Genomic DNA, 14,493 nt, shown 5'->3' on the forward strand with positions numbered 1-14,493 from the left:
TAAGCGAAGACTAGATGACCATCTGGCAGGCATATTGGTTCTTTCTCATGTTCCAGTTAGACTAGAGAGCTTCTAGGGAAAATTTAATTTGGGAGAGATCACTGTAAGCTAGGAACATTTGAGCAGGACATTAAATAAAGCAAAGATGCGTAATGAGTGAGTTCTAAAGCAGAGACAGAAGACTGCAAGAGTATGGATTTGACTGGCCATGAAAGGAAGTGACATGAAATAACAGCTAGAAAAGGCTAGAAGAGCCAACATTTAGAGGATACGAGTGCTAAATGAAGGAGTCTGAGTTTGGTCTTACAAGATCCTTTAGGGAGTACATAACTAGAAAGTATCTGATGCAGGAGTAAAACTGAGGTCTCTTCCTTACTCCTTCTGTCTAGGGCAGCTAGGTGGTGCAGTGGATAGAGCACCAGTGCAAGAGTCAGGAGGATCTGAGTTCAAATCTCACCTCAGACACTTGACACTACTAGCTGTGTGACCTTGGGCAAGTGACTTAACCCCAATTGCCTCATCCTGGGTCATCTCCAGTCATTCTGATGAATATCTGGTCACTGGATTCAGATGGCTCTGGATGAGAAGTGAGGCTGGTGACCTGCATAGCCCTCCCTTACTCAAAGTCAGGTCAAGTCATTTCTCTGATGACGTGGTCTTCTTTGGCAGTGAAGGACAAACACACAAACTCCTTCTGTCCTCTGCACTACAAAAAAGAATGAATGGTCTGCATGGAGACTAGAAAAACGAATGTTAAGAGTAAGAATTTGTTGATGTTTATTTGACACTATCCAAGAGGGAATTTTTTTTTCAAATCCTACATCAAATACTTTGTAGCTATGTGACCCTGGGCAAGTCACTTAACCTCTTTTAACCTCAGTTTCCTCATATGTAAAATGGAGATTATAATAATGCCTACCTTTCAGGCTTCTTACAAGGATCAAATGAGATAATATATGTAAAGTGTTTTGCAAACCATAAAGTGTTAAATACTATTGTTGCTAATGTTATCTGGCAGGCAGGAGTATTCCAGACACCAGAAAGTTATACTAAAGTGAAACAGGAATAATTAATTGCCTCTAGCCCCAGCCTATGTAAAATATCCCACAAGAGCATCTAACTCCCTTTGCTCTGATTCCAAACTCACCTTGAAACTTTCTAATTATTAACTAAATTTACTCAGTAAATTCCTATCAGGAAGGGAGTTGACTTGGACAAGTGTTGCACGTATCCCAGTCACTAAAAAGGTCTATGCCCTTGAGAAATTAATGAATTGAAACCATGGTCTACAAAGGAATCACTTCCCCAGAGCCCCATCACTCATGAATTTTTTTTAACCAGACCTGTGATTTCGTCAATTTAAGGAGTAAGGAACTTCATCTACCAGTGCAAATCGGCACTGTGTGAGTAACGTGTAGTCTTCAAGAGTTACTTGAGATCCTGAGAGGTTAAATAATTTACCCAGGGTTACACAGCCTGGATGTCAAAGGAAGGGCTTGACCCCAGGTTCTTCTGACTCCCGCACTAGTTCTGTTCACCAAGCCAAGTTGCCTCTCACTTCTACATGACTGGCTAAAATCAAGTTTCTGAAACTGCAAAGTCAAGGATCAAACCCAGGCCCACAGTGACCCTAGGATGGTGTAAACTCCTTGGTTGGAAACACCTTGATGAAACCTGTTTAAGCAGCTCTGTCTTTTTCCTCTTTTTACTGCAGCAAGGTTTGATAGGGAAACAATTTTCTATGAAAAAAATGGAAATGACTAGCTAACAAATTAAATTCTTGATCAAATTCCCATGGTTTCACATCTTTGACAGCTAAATTTCCCATTTTGTTCATCAAAAGGATTTTCATATAGACAACAAAATTCCTTTGAACAGTGTTGATACTATATGGCATTTACTTTCTAAGTTGTACGTGTGAATGAATTCTATAGATCACAGACGTTACACACCTCTGCATGTTAGCAGAGGTCAGGTTTAATAAGACTACCACATCAGAACCTTTATTTTTTTCAGGTGGAATAAAAGCCAATATTGGCTACATCGTGATTATCTTTACTGGTATTTACTTGCAGGTTAATTAGAAAATATTCAAGCCCAATACTTTGAATCTATTTTATCTCTTTGAGCCTAAACCAATAGTAGGTTTCAACTAACGTTTTGGCTTCCCAGTCAATCCTGGAAAATTCATCATGCTAGATCTAAGCCAAGAGTAAGTACAAAGCTACATGGTGGTCTCTTTGTTGAACTCAGTTCAAACCCATTCAAAAGCAGGCTGTCATCAGAAAGACTTTCTTGACAGCAGGGGTTATGAAGACAGAAAAAAAAACAGTTCTCAGAACACATGGAGGTTATAGTTGTGTGGGAGTAATTCATTTTTTTCATTTGTCCTGAATTAAAAGACATGGTCCCTGGCCTGTTTCTTCTTGGAACAAGTGCTTCATTTTAATAAAAGCTACAATTATATAACGGTGATTTAATCATCGCATTGAAGGGCTAGATACAATTGATGTAAGCTCTGGATTCAATGAAAGAATAAATCTTTATTTAGCCACCAAAGCAGCTGTATGTAGTTGTGTAAGCTTTAGTTAAAGCAATAGTAATTGTTGATGGAGAAATGTGATTCCTTCCTGTCACAGTAAGTAGGTTATTCATTTAATTGCTTCATTAGCACTTTGTCTAGGAGTGTTTTGGCTACTTCTTTACCAATCCACCCCGTTCTAGTCGCTAAGTGTTAAATAAAGAGATCAGAGTTTGGGAAAATTCAAAGTCCTTTCACTCTTTAGAGTATGTTGCAGTGTAATTTATCAACTCTATCAGTCCTGTCCCCATTACTTTCAAATAATCCTTACATGTAGCATGATTTCAAGCCCTTTGCTATGTTGGTTCCTCACCTCTGGCCATATGCTTGCTTTTCAAAATATTTTTTTCAGATTTGAAGCCCAGAACTGAACATAATACTGTGAAACATAATAGACTGTAAGGGCCATAAGAATCTGTCTTATCTAACTTTTGTATTTCTCCAAATACCTAACGCACTGCCCTGGACACAGTAGGTACTGAACAAATTTTGTGTGTGTGTGTGTGTGTGTGTGTGTGTGTGTGTGTGTGTGTGTGTGTGTGTTTAATGAATCAAATCAAAATGTAGTCAATCAAGATAGAATGAAGCAAGATAACCCATTTTGTTTTGGAGAGTACATTTATTATTTATGTAGCATAAGAGGGCATTAGATTTTTTTTGGCCATCGTGACAAACTGTTGACTCATTTTGAGCTGGAAACTCACTAAAATCCTCCGATATTTTCTAGCTCATTAAATTCAGCTCATTGTTCCAGTCTGTCAAGAACTATTTGCTTCCTATTTCTCTCATCAGTTTTATAAGCCAGAGGTGTCAAACTCACAAGGTCTGGCAAAGCTCCCCAGTGGCCTAAATCAGATTAAAATGTAATTGGGAAATGTTTAACGAAATAAATAAAAATACAATACAGCATAGATCATGTTAAATTATGGTTTTCTAAGTCAATATGTGAACTACAGGGATCCATTCCTATTTGAGTTTGACACCATTGATGTAAACTACGCCTTCCAGATTAATACCATTTGTAAATTTAATAAACATGCAATCTAAATCTTTAACAAGTTCACCATTACGAATGTGGCCCAGATTATGACCAAAGAAACATCTTTTAAGCATTCCACTAGAAACTTCCATTCAAAGTTGCTAAGAAGTTGCTAAGTTGTTACTCCTTGGCTCAGTCTATTCAATCAATTTAGAATAGTCTAACTGTAAAAATTATTCAGTCCATATTTTTCAATCATGTCCACATGGATTTTGTAAGAGACTTTGTCAAATGAATCCCAGAAAATCAGATTTGGAAAGGACTTCTGAGATAATTTGTCCCAACCCATAGCAAGTACTCATATAGCCTCTGACTACAGACCTCCAGCAATGAAATGAACTCCTGGGGTAGGCCCTTCTATTTTGAATAGCTCTAATTGTAAGCTGGACAGCTAGGTGGCTCAGGGGTTAGAGCCCTGGGCCTGGAGTCTGGTGACTTGAGTACAAATCTGGCCTCAGATACTTACTACCAGTGTGACCCTTGGGCAAGTCACTTCACCTCTGCCTTAATCCATTGAAAAAGGAAATGGCAACCACTCTAATATATTTCTACAAAAAACCTATGGACAGTATTGGCATGCTACGGTTCACAGGGTCATAAAGAGTTCGACATGACCAAACAACAAATTGTTAGGAAGCCCTCCACCCATTCTTCTGAAATCAATAAGCTTTTGATCATCAAACCCAATCTTTTCTCTGTGGCACTGGTAACTGTTGACCACCATCTTCCTATTTTAAACTGCTTTTTGCCTTGACTCACATTTTACTTCTCTGTATAGCTTCTTTGACCAGTCTTTCTTCTTCAGTGGGTTCTCTTCCTTCTCCTGTCTTCTAAATATGAACTTCTTCAGTGTCTAACCAAGCTCTAAGTGTTCTTCATCACCTGCTTCATCTACCTTCATGGCCACTGGAACAAATTGTTCTCATCTGCTCATTCCACCAAATAAAGTCTTCACATGCTTGGGGTAGACACCCCCCTAACTCACCAATGGGTTTGAGAACTCTTGGTTCTTGGTTACCTTCAACCTGGTTTGGCCCGTCTGCCAAAAAAAAGCCTCTGAAGCTGAGATACAACAAAGTATGGATCAATTCTCTGCTGCCTGTGCTAATTTTGGCCTAATAATCAACACCAAAAAAACACAAGTGCTCCACCAGCCACCACCACACCATTCATACGTGGAACTATCGGTTACAACAAATGGAGAAGTTTTGAATGCTGTGGATAAGTTCACTTACCTTGGTAGTGTACTTTCCAGGGATGTACACATTGACAATGAGGTTGATGCATGCATTGCCAGAGCTAGCTCAGTGTTTGGGAGGCTCTGAAGAAAGGTTTGGGAGACAAGAGGTAATAGACTGACTACCAAATTAAAGGTCTACAGAGCTGTTGGGCTGAACTCATTGTTATATGCTTGTGAAACATGGACAGTCTACTAGTGCCATGCCAGGAAACTGAATTGCTTCCATCTGAACTGTCTTAGGAAGATTCTGAGGATCATCTGGCAGGATAAGGTATCAGACACTGAAGTCCTTGCTCAGGCTGAACTGCCAAGTATTCAAACTATGCTTCAGAGAGTGCAACTCTGATGGGCTGGCCACTATTGTTTGAATGAAAAATGTTCGCTTACCAAAAAGACTATTTTATGGAAAACTTGCATGGGGCAGGCGATCACATGGTGGCCAGAAGAAACAATACAAGGACACTCTCAAGGTCTATCTCAAGAACGCTGAATTTGACTGTGCAACATGGGAGACACTGGTGCAGGATCAGTCAGCATGGCATGCCCACATCAGAAAGGGTGCTGTGCTCTATGAGCAAAGCAGAATTGAGATAGCACAAAGTAAACACAGGATGCGCAAATTTGGGATATCCACCCCAAATATTCATATGGACTCTCTATGTCCAAGCTATGGTAGAGCGTTCCAAGCTCATATTGGTCTGATCAGCCATAGACTGACACACTGAAATTTCACTATACAATGGTGATGTCATTTTGGTCTTCCTCGAAGATGAAGGACAACAACCAAATATGAACTTCTCCTAAGGTTCTATCCTTGTTTTTCTTTTATTTTCTATGCACTCGCTTCCTTAAGACATCCATTCTCAGTCCAACTACATCCTGAATGAGAATGATTTCCAACTTAATATCTCTAGCTATAACCTCTTTTCTGGTCTTCAGAACTACAAATAAAGCTGCCACTTAGATATTTTTATCTATTATACCCTGTCAGCATTCCACCTTCAAGATATTGAAAGTCAAATCCATCATTTCCCTTGCAGAAAACTAGTTCATCTACTTGTCTTTCTAGTATGGTAATGGGATACCATCCTCCCAGGAAATGAAACAAGCAACTTAGAGAGACATATTTTGCCTTATTTTTGCCTTATCTCCCACCACTTTTCTTCATACCTTCCACCAAACTAGACTTAGGGGTCAAAAAGTAATCCCAAACTTGAAATATGTTCACCTACCTCTGTGTGCTTGTATATGCTTGTCCCTTTGCCTGGACTGACCCTTCTCTCTTTTCCACATTTAAAGTCCTGCCCAGTCCTGCCCAGATCAAAAGCTACCTTTTCAATGAAACAATCTTTGTTCTTCCACAAAGAATGATATCCTAGAATCTCTTAAATCCCTATGCTTCTGTGATAATCATACTGAAATCTATTGTCCTAAGGCTTAAGGAAGTAAAACCTCAAATGCTGAGATTTCTTATAACCAGGAAAGCAAAAGGCTATTTAACTCTTGTCCTACAGTCCTAGAAGAATTTTTCAGTATGAAATCAAATTGGTCTGGTATTAAATCCAAGTACTGATCATATTAGAATTATATTGGCCAAGGATTTTTCCAACAAAGTCACTGATTTGGTAGTAAAAGTACTGCCTAATATTGTGTCACATTTTACTCTTTAAAAATGCTTTTTTTTAAAATGCTTTAAAATGGCTTATTTGGAAAGAGCAGATTCAACAAGAGTTAAAAAAAAAACAAAACTCATGGGTACTGCATGAAGATTAGAGCCATGGTGCAGAACTAAACCCAATAGCCCTTTTTCTATAGTAATATATAAAAAGCAGGAAATTGGCCCCCAACCGTGGAATTTCTCATTTCACTCAGCTGGAGAAACAAATTCTTATCTAAGTGTCTTCGTCATGTAGTCAAAACTGAAATAATTAGGAGGGAGAATAGAGATTTCTGAACCCCAAAAGAAAAATAGACAATGCAACCAAAATTTATATGAAGATCTGATTCATCTTTGCCATGTATGCAAAATACTCAGTGTATCTTCTATATGCAGAGATTATTATGTGCAAAAAGGTAGAAGACCAGCATGGATTAGCACAGTCTATCATTCTACACTTAGATTTGCTTACAATTGGTTTCCCTGAATTCCACTTTCGCAGTACTGACTTCTGCTACACACATTCACTGTGCAACTTGCACTGATGTATTCTTTGTTCCTTGATATATCCCCCACCAACTCAGGCTACAATCCCTCAAAGACATCTTTGAGAGCTCCCAAAGCCACTGTCTGCCCTTATATGAGACTTTGTGAATTTCGCCAGGCTGGTGCTTCAGTGACAGACACAGGTTTTGCTTCCAGATCTCATTTAATCCTCATAGTGTAAGGTTTCCATCCATTATCTTGATCTTGACTCATCTGTGTACACTCTCCCCAAAAGAATGTGACTTCCTCGAGGATAGAAACTGCTTTATTTTTTTAAAGACACATGGTATAGTACATTACTAACACATAGTTTTGTTATTTAGTGGTTTTTAATTGTATCCAAATCTTCATGACCCCATGGTGTTTTCATGGCAAAGATCTTGGAATGGTTTCTCATTTCCTTCTCCAGCTCATTTTACCACTGAGGAAACTGAGACAAACAGGGTTAAATGACTTCTCCAGGGTCACACAGCTAGTAAGGGACTGAAACTGGATTTGAATTCAGATCTTTCTGATTCCAGGCCTGGCACTCTATCCATGGTGCTACATAGCTGCCTACATAGTAGGCCCTGAATAAATGTTTTTTGAAGTCAAATAAACTAGAGGCCTCCCTCCAGATTGACAATAATAATCCCCATAATCATTACTCTTTAGATCTAGCCATTCAACCTGCAACAACTAGCTAGACATTCAACCATTCCAGTTTTCATCTTATCTCCAAGGAGATCTCAATTCTCTTTGCAGAATGTCTTGCTGATATCCAGGCATGCTAGCAGTATCACTTTGATCTGCCATTAGAGTAAGTCAAAAAACAAAAATGAGGTAATTCTGGCATAATTCATTCTTTTAAAAACATCATTGCATTACATGTAAAAAAATTTTAACGTTCATTTTTTAAAACTTTGAGTTCCAAATTCCTCCCCTCCCCTTTGCCCTCATTGAGAAGGCAAGCAATCTGATATAGATCATACATGTATAGGCATGCAAAGTATATTCCACTTTAGTCATGTTTTGAAAGAAAACACAGACCAAAAAAAACCCCAAAAAACAAAAATAAAGGTTAAAAAATAGTTGTATTGATGCTTTTTGTTTTTACTTCACACTTATTTCTAGATATGCCACTTTATATCCTCTTTTGTAGTAAATAAAAACAGTTAAGCAAAATCAACTGGCAGAGTTGTGCCAGTTGAGGTATAATTCATTATACACCCATAGTCCATGCCCCTCCCCATGCTGCCAAATACACCTCTCCAGCAAAAGAAGGAAGTTGCAACCCATCATTGGTCTTTGTAATTACTCTGGGTCCCGCATATTTCCCAGTTCATATGAGCCATAGGAACATGCTTTAAAGCTGACAAGGATCTCAAAAGGTATCTGGTTGAGCCTTCTTATTAAGATTCTCAAAATTTCTTATATTAATCTTTTTTTAAAGTACAATAATATTTCATTACATTCATATACCACATTTTTTTTCAGCCATTCCCAATTGATGAGTACTATGATTTATTCTTGAGAAACCCATAGTGGGTGTTGCCAATCACACTGTCCCTTTCTTAATGGTTATGACAATCTCATTTAATAAAGCATTCTAAACTCTTTTTTTTTAATCAATTTTTAACATTTATTTTCACACAATTTTGGGTTACAAATTTTCTCCCCTTTTATCCCCTCCCCCCCCCAAACCCGAGCTTTCTAATTGCCCCTGTGACCTATCTGCTCTCTCCTCTATCCTCCCTCCCTGCCCTTGTCTCCGTCTTCTTTTTTGTCCTGTAGGACCAGATAGCTTTCTTGACCCCTTAACCTGTATTTCTTGTTACCCAGTGGTAAGAACATTACATTTGGTCCTAACACTTTGAGTTCCAACCTCCTTAGCTCCCTCCCTCTCCACCCCTTCCCCTTGAAAGACAGGCAATTCAATATAGGCCATATCTGTTTAGTTTTGCAAATGATTTCCATACTAGTTGTGTTGTATAGGACTAACTATATTTCCCTCCATCCTATCCTGTCCCCCTTTACTTCTATTTTCTTATGGTCCTTTCCCTCCCCATGAGTGTCGACCTCATATTGCATTCTCCTCCCCATGCCCTCCCCTCCATCCTCCCCCCAACCCTGCTTGTGCCCCTGTCCCCCACTCTCCTGTATTATGAGATAGGTTTTCCTATCAATATGAGTGTGCATTATATTCTTTCCTTTAGTGGAATGTGATGAGAGTAGACCTCATGTTTTTCTCTTGCCTCCCCTCTTTATCCCACCACTAATAAGTCTTTTGCTTGCCTCTTTTATGAGAGATAATTTGCCCCATATAACTTCTCCCTTTCTCCTCTCAATATTTCTCTCTCACTGCTTGATTTCATTTTTTTTAATATATGATCCCATCCTCTTCAATTCACTCTGTGCACTCTGTCTCTATGTATGTGTGCGTGTGTGCATGTGTGTGTGTGTGTACTCCCACCCAGTGCCCAGATACTGAAATGTTTCAAGAGTTATAAATATTGTCTTTCCATGTAGGAATGTAAACAGTTCAACTTTAGTAAGTCCCTTATGATTTCTCTTTGCTGTTCGCCTTTTCATGGTTCTCTTCATTCTTGTGTTAGAAAGTCAAATTTTCTTTCCAGCTCTGGTCTTTTCATCAGGAAAATTTGAAAGTCTTCTATTTCATTGAAAGACCATTTTTTCTCCTGAAGTATTATACTCAGTTTTGCTGGGTAGGTGATTCTTGGCTTCAGTCCTAGTTCCTTTGACTTCTGGAATATCCTATTCCATTCCCTTCTATCCCTCAATGTAGAGGGTGCCAGATCTTGTGCTATCCTGATTGTATTTCCACAATACTTGAATTGTTTCTTTCTAGCTGCTTGCAATATTTTCTCTTTCACCTGGGAATTCTGGAATTTGGCCACAATGCTCCTAGGAGTTTCTCTTTTTGGATCTCTTTCATGCGGTGTTCTGCGGATTCCTTGAATATTTATTTTGCCTTCTGGTTCTAGAATCTCAGGGCAGTTTTCCTTGATAATTTCATGGAAGATGATGTCTAGGCTCTTCGTTTGATCATGGTTTTCAGGTAGTCCCAGAATTTTTACATTGTCTCTCCTGATTCTATTTTCCAGGTCAGTTGTTTTTCCAATAAGATATTTCACATTATCTTCCATTTTTCGAATCTGTGCGGTATGTTCTGAGAGATCTGTCTTTCTCGAAAAGTCCTTTGCATCCATCTGTACCATTCCAGTTTTGAAAGATCTATTTTCTTCAGTGAGCTTTTGAATCTCCTTTTCCATTTGGTTAATTCTGCTTTTGAAAGCATTCTTCTCCTCATTGGCCCCTTGCACCTCCCTTGCCAGCTGAGTTAGGCTAGTTCTCAAGGTGCCAATTTCTTCAAGATTTTTTTGGTTCTCCTTTAGCAGGGAGCTGATCTGCTTTTCATGCTTCTCCCTCATCCTTCTCATTTCCCTTCCCAGTCTTTCCTCCACCTCTCTAACTTGATTTTCAAAATTCCTCTTGAGCTCTTCCATGGCCCGAGCCCATTGGGTGGGCTGGGACACAGAATCCTCTATTTCTGTGTCTTTGCCTGATGGCAAGCATTGTTCCTCCCCATCAGAAAGGAAGGGAGGAAGTGTCTTTTCTCCGATAAAGTACCCTGCAATAGTTTTATTTCTTTTCCCTTTTCTTGGCATTTTCTCCAACCAGTGGCCTGACCTCTGAATGTTCTCCTCACACCCACCTCGCCTCCTGGTCCTCCCAGCCAGCGTTTGGGGACTGAGATTCAAATGCTGCTTCCCGCCTTAGGATTTTTGGCGGGGGCAGGGCTCCTATTCAGTGTGAGAATTAAGTTCAGGTGGTCAGGGGCAGGGCCGCCTCTCAGGCACAGTTCCCTCTGGGGGTTTATGCACAGACCTTCCACAATGGATCCAGGCTCCTGCCCATTTGGGGAGCCCCCGTCCGCAGCCGCCTCTCAGCCCCCACCTCCCGGGGAGGCCGAGCCATGGGGGCACCCCACTCCCCTCTCAATCCGCCAAAGAGACTCTCTCACCCACCCCCGTCAGTCACCTGTTGGTGGGGGGGGCCCGTGCCGCCGCTGAAGATCCCGTCCCCGTAGCCCTCTCGGATCTCCTCCCCTCAGTGTCGCGGCTGCGGCAGGGCCGCACTCCGCTCCCCGTCCCAGCGCCCAGTCCGCAGCACGAAGGACCCCCTGCGAGAGGTCCGCAGGTCTCTCTGGAGCAGAAATCTCCCTCGCTCCAATACTCCGTGGTCTCTGGGTGCAGAATTCGCCCTGGCTTGGTCCCCTCTAGCCGTTCTGTGGTTTGTGGGTTCAGAGCTATGTGTATGTGCGTCTTTCTACTTCGCCATCTTGGCTCCGCCCCCTCCAGCATTCTAAACTCTTGACAAGAATTAAAATCAAACTCATCAACCTATAGCCGGAAACAATTTTACAGACCACTTTTAAAACCTATAGTTTGAATAACTAATCTCTCCCAAAATTTATTTTTGTAACAGACATAACATAAGGTAGCAGAAAATTTTGGACTTGGAAGCCGGAAACAGTACAATAAGAAAGATGATTGCACACAAAACTGCAAATCTGCTATGCACAATTCGCTGTTCCTTTCAAATATGCAACAAAATTATCATGTAAATTTCTTTTCCTTTTTTTCTTCCCTTCCCCATCCCCACCCTAGACATGGCTACCATTAGATGTAAATATAGATATATAAGATAGATGGATGGATGGATGGATGGATGGATGGATGGATGGATGGATGGATGAATGGATGGATGGTTACATAGATAGATATAAATTATTCTATACATATTTCTATTTATCTGTTCTTTCTCTGGATGCAGTGTCTTTCTTCCTTTATGTCCTTTATACTTAATTTGAGCATTTGTAATAGTCAAAATAACTTAGACACTCAAAGTTGTTCTTAAAACAATATTGCTGTTACTGTATACAATGTCCTTACTCATCTCATACTTCATTGTTTTGTGCAAGTTTTTCCATATTGTTTCTAAAATCATTGAGCTTATCATTTTCCATCAGTGTCATATACCACAACTTGTTCACTCATTCCTCAGTTAATGGACATCTCTGCAATTTCCAGTTCTTTGCCACCATAAAGAGAGTTGCTATAAACATTTTAAGAGTCCATAGGTTCTTTTCCTTTTTCCCTAATCATCTTTAGAAATAGAATAAGTAGTGGTACTGCTGGGTCAAAGGATATAAGTAGTTTAATAACTCTTTGGGCATAATTCCAGATTGTTCTCTAAAATAGTTGGATCAGTTCACAATTCCACCAACAATGAATTAGTGTCCCAGTTTTTTCCACATCCCCTCCAACATTTGTCACTTCCCCCTTCTATCCTTTTAGTCAATCTGGGAGACATAAAATGATATCTCAAGGTTCTTTTAAGTTGCATTTCTCTTATCATTAATGATTTAAAGTCATTTTGAATATGACTATTTTAATATGACCATTCCTATTTTCAAATGAAATCTATCTTATATTAAAATGTTGCATATTTTGAACTGATATTGCCAAATGCAACTCAAAAATTCCATCTTATGGAGGCGGAGCCAAGATGGCGTAGTAGAAAGACGCACATACACATAGCTCCGAACCCACAACCCATAGAACAACTACAAAGAAGTAACTCACGGCGAATTCTGCACCCAGAGGCCACAGAACATTGGAGCGAGGGAGATTTCTGTTCCGGAGAGACCTGCAAACCTCTCGTAAAAGGTCCTTCGCGCTGCGGACTGGGCGCCGGGACTGGAAGCTGAGTACAGCCCTGCCGTGGCCGCGGCACCGAGAAGAACAGATCCGAGCGGGCTTCAGGGACGGGATCTCCAGTGGCCGCACAAGTCCCTCCACCCACAGGTGACGGGGGTCGGTGAGAGAGTCCCTTTGGCGGGTCGAGGGGGGAGTGGGGTGCCCCCATGGCTCGGGCCCCCTCGGGAGACAGAAGCTGAGGGGCAACGGCAGACCAGGGCTCCCCAAGCAGGCAGGAGCCTGGATCCATTGTTGAAGGTCTGTGCATAAACTCCCTGAGGGAACTGAGCCTGAGAGGCAGCCCTGCCCTCACCTGAGCATCTGAATTTAATCTCACACTGAATAGCAGCCCTGCCCCCGCCCAAAGCCCTGAGGCTGGAAGCAGCATTTGAATCTCAGACCCCAAACACTGGCTGGGAGGATCAGGAGGTGAGGTGGGTGTGAGGAAAATATTCAGAGGTCAAGTCACTGGCTGGGAAAATGCCCAGAAAAGGGAAAAGAAATAAGACTATAGAAGGTTACTTTCTTGGAGAACAGACATTTCCTCCCTTCCTTTCTGATGAGGAAGAACAATGCTTACCATCAGGCAAAGACACAGAAATCAAGGCTTCTGTGTCCCAGCCCACTCAATGGGCTCAGGCCATGGAAGAGCTCAAAAAGAATTTTGAAAATCAAGTTAGAGAGGTGGAGGAAAAGCTGGGAAGAGAAATGAGAGACATGAAGTCAAAGCATGAACAGCAAATCAGCTCCCTGCTAAAGGAGACCCAAAAAAATGTTGAAGAAAATAACACCTTGAAAACTAGCCTAACTCAATTGGCAAAAGAGGTTCAAAAAGCCAATGAGGAGAAGAATGCTTTCAAAAGCAGAATTAGCCAAATGGAAAAGGAGATTCAAAAGCTCACTGAAGAAAATAGTTCTTTCAAAATTAGAATGGCACAGATGGAGGCTAAGGACTTTATGAGAAAGCAAGAAATCACAGAACAAAGCCAGAGGAATAGAAAAATGGAAGATAATGTGAAATATCTCACTGGAAAAACAACTGACCTGGAAAATAGATCCAGGAGAGACAATTTAAAAATTATGGGACTACCTGAAAGCCATGATCAAAAGAAGAGCCTAGACATCATCTTTCATGAAATTATCAATGAAAACTGCCCTGAGATTCTAGAACCAGAGGGCAAAATAAATATTCAAGGAATCCACAGAACACCGCCTGAAAGAGATCCAAAAAGAGAAACTCCTAGGAACGTTGTGGCCAAATTCCAGAACTCCCAGGTGAAAGAGAAAATATTGCAAGCAGCTAGAAAGAAACAATTCAAGTATTGTGGAAATACAATCAGGATAACACAAGATCTAGCAGCTTCTACATTAAGGGATCGAAGGGCATGGAATAGGATATTCCAGAAGTCAAAGGAACTAGGACTAAAACCAAGAATCACCTACCCAGCAAAACTGAGTATAATACTTCAGGGGAAAAATTGGTCTTTCAATGAAATAGAGGATTTTCAAGCATTCTTGATGAAAAGACCAGAGCTGAAAAGAAAATTTGACTTCCAAACACAAGAATGAAGAGAACCATGAAAAGGTGAACAGCAAAGAGAAGTCATAAGGGACTTACTAAAGTTGAACTGTTTACATTCCTACATGGAAAGACAATATTTGTAACTC

At 40.5% G+C, this 14,493-nt stretch overlaps 1 protein-coding gene across 1 annotated transcript in view; it reads left to right on the forward strand.

The window, feature by feature from the left end:
- FREM2 (FRAS1 related extracellular matrix 2) overlaps window positions 1-14,493 on the forward strand; it is a 240,500-nt gene that overhangs the window by 147,660 nt on the left and 78,347 nt on the right. The gene's annotated exons all lie outside the window — the stretch shown is intronic.

Source organism: Notamacropus eugenii, chromosome 5 (genome assembly GCF_028372415.1).
Source record: "Notamacropus eugenii isolate mMacEug1 chromosome 5, mMacEug1.pri_v2, whole genome shotgun sequence".
NCBI lineage: Eukaryota > Metazoa > Chordata > Mammalia > Diprotodontia > Macropodidae > Notamacropus > Notamacropus eugenii.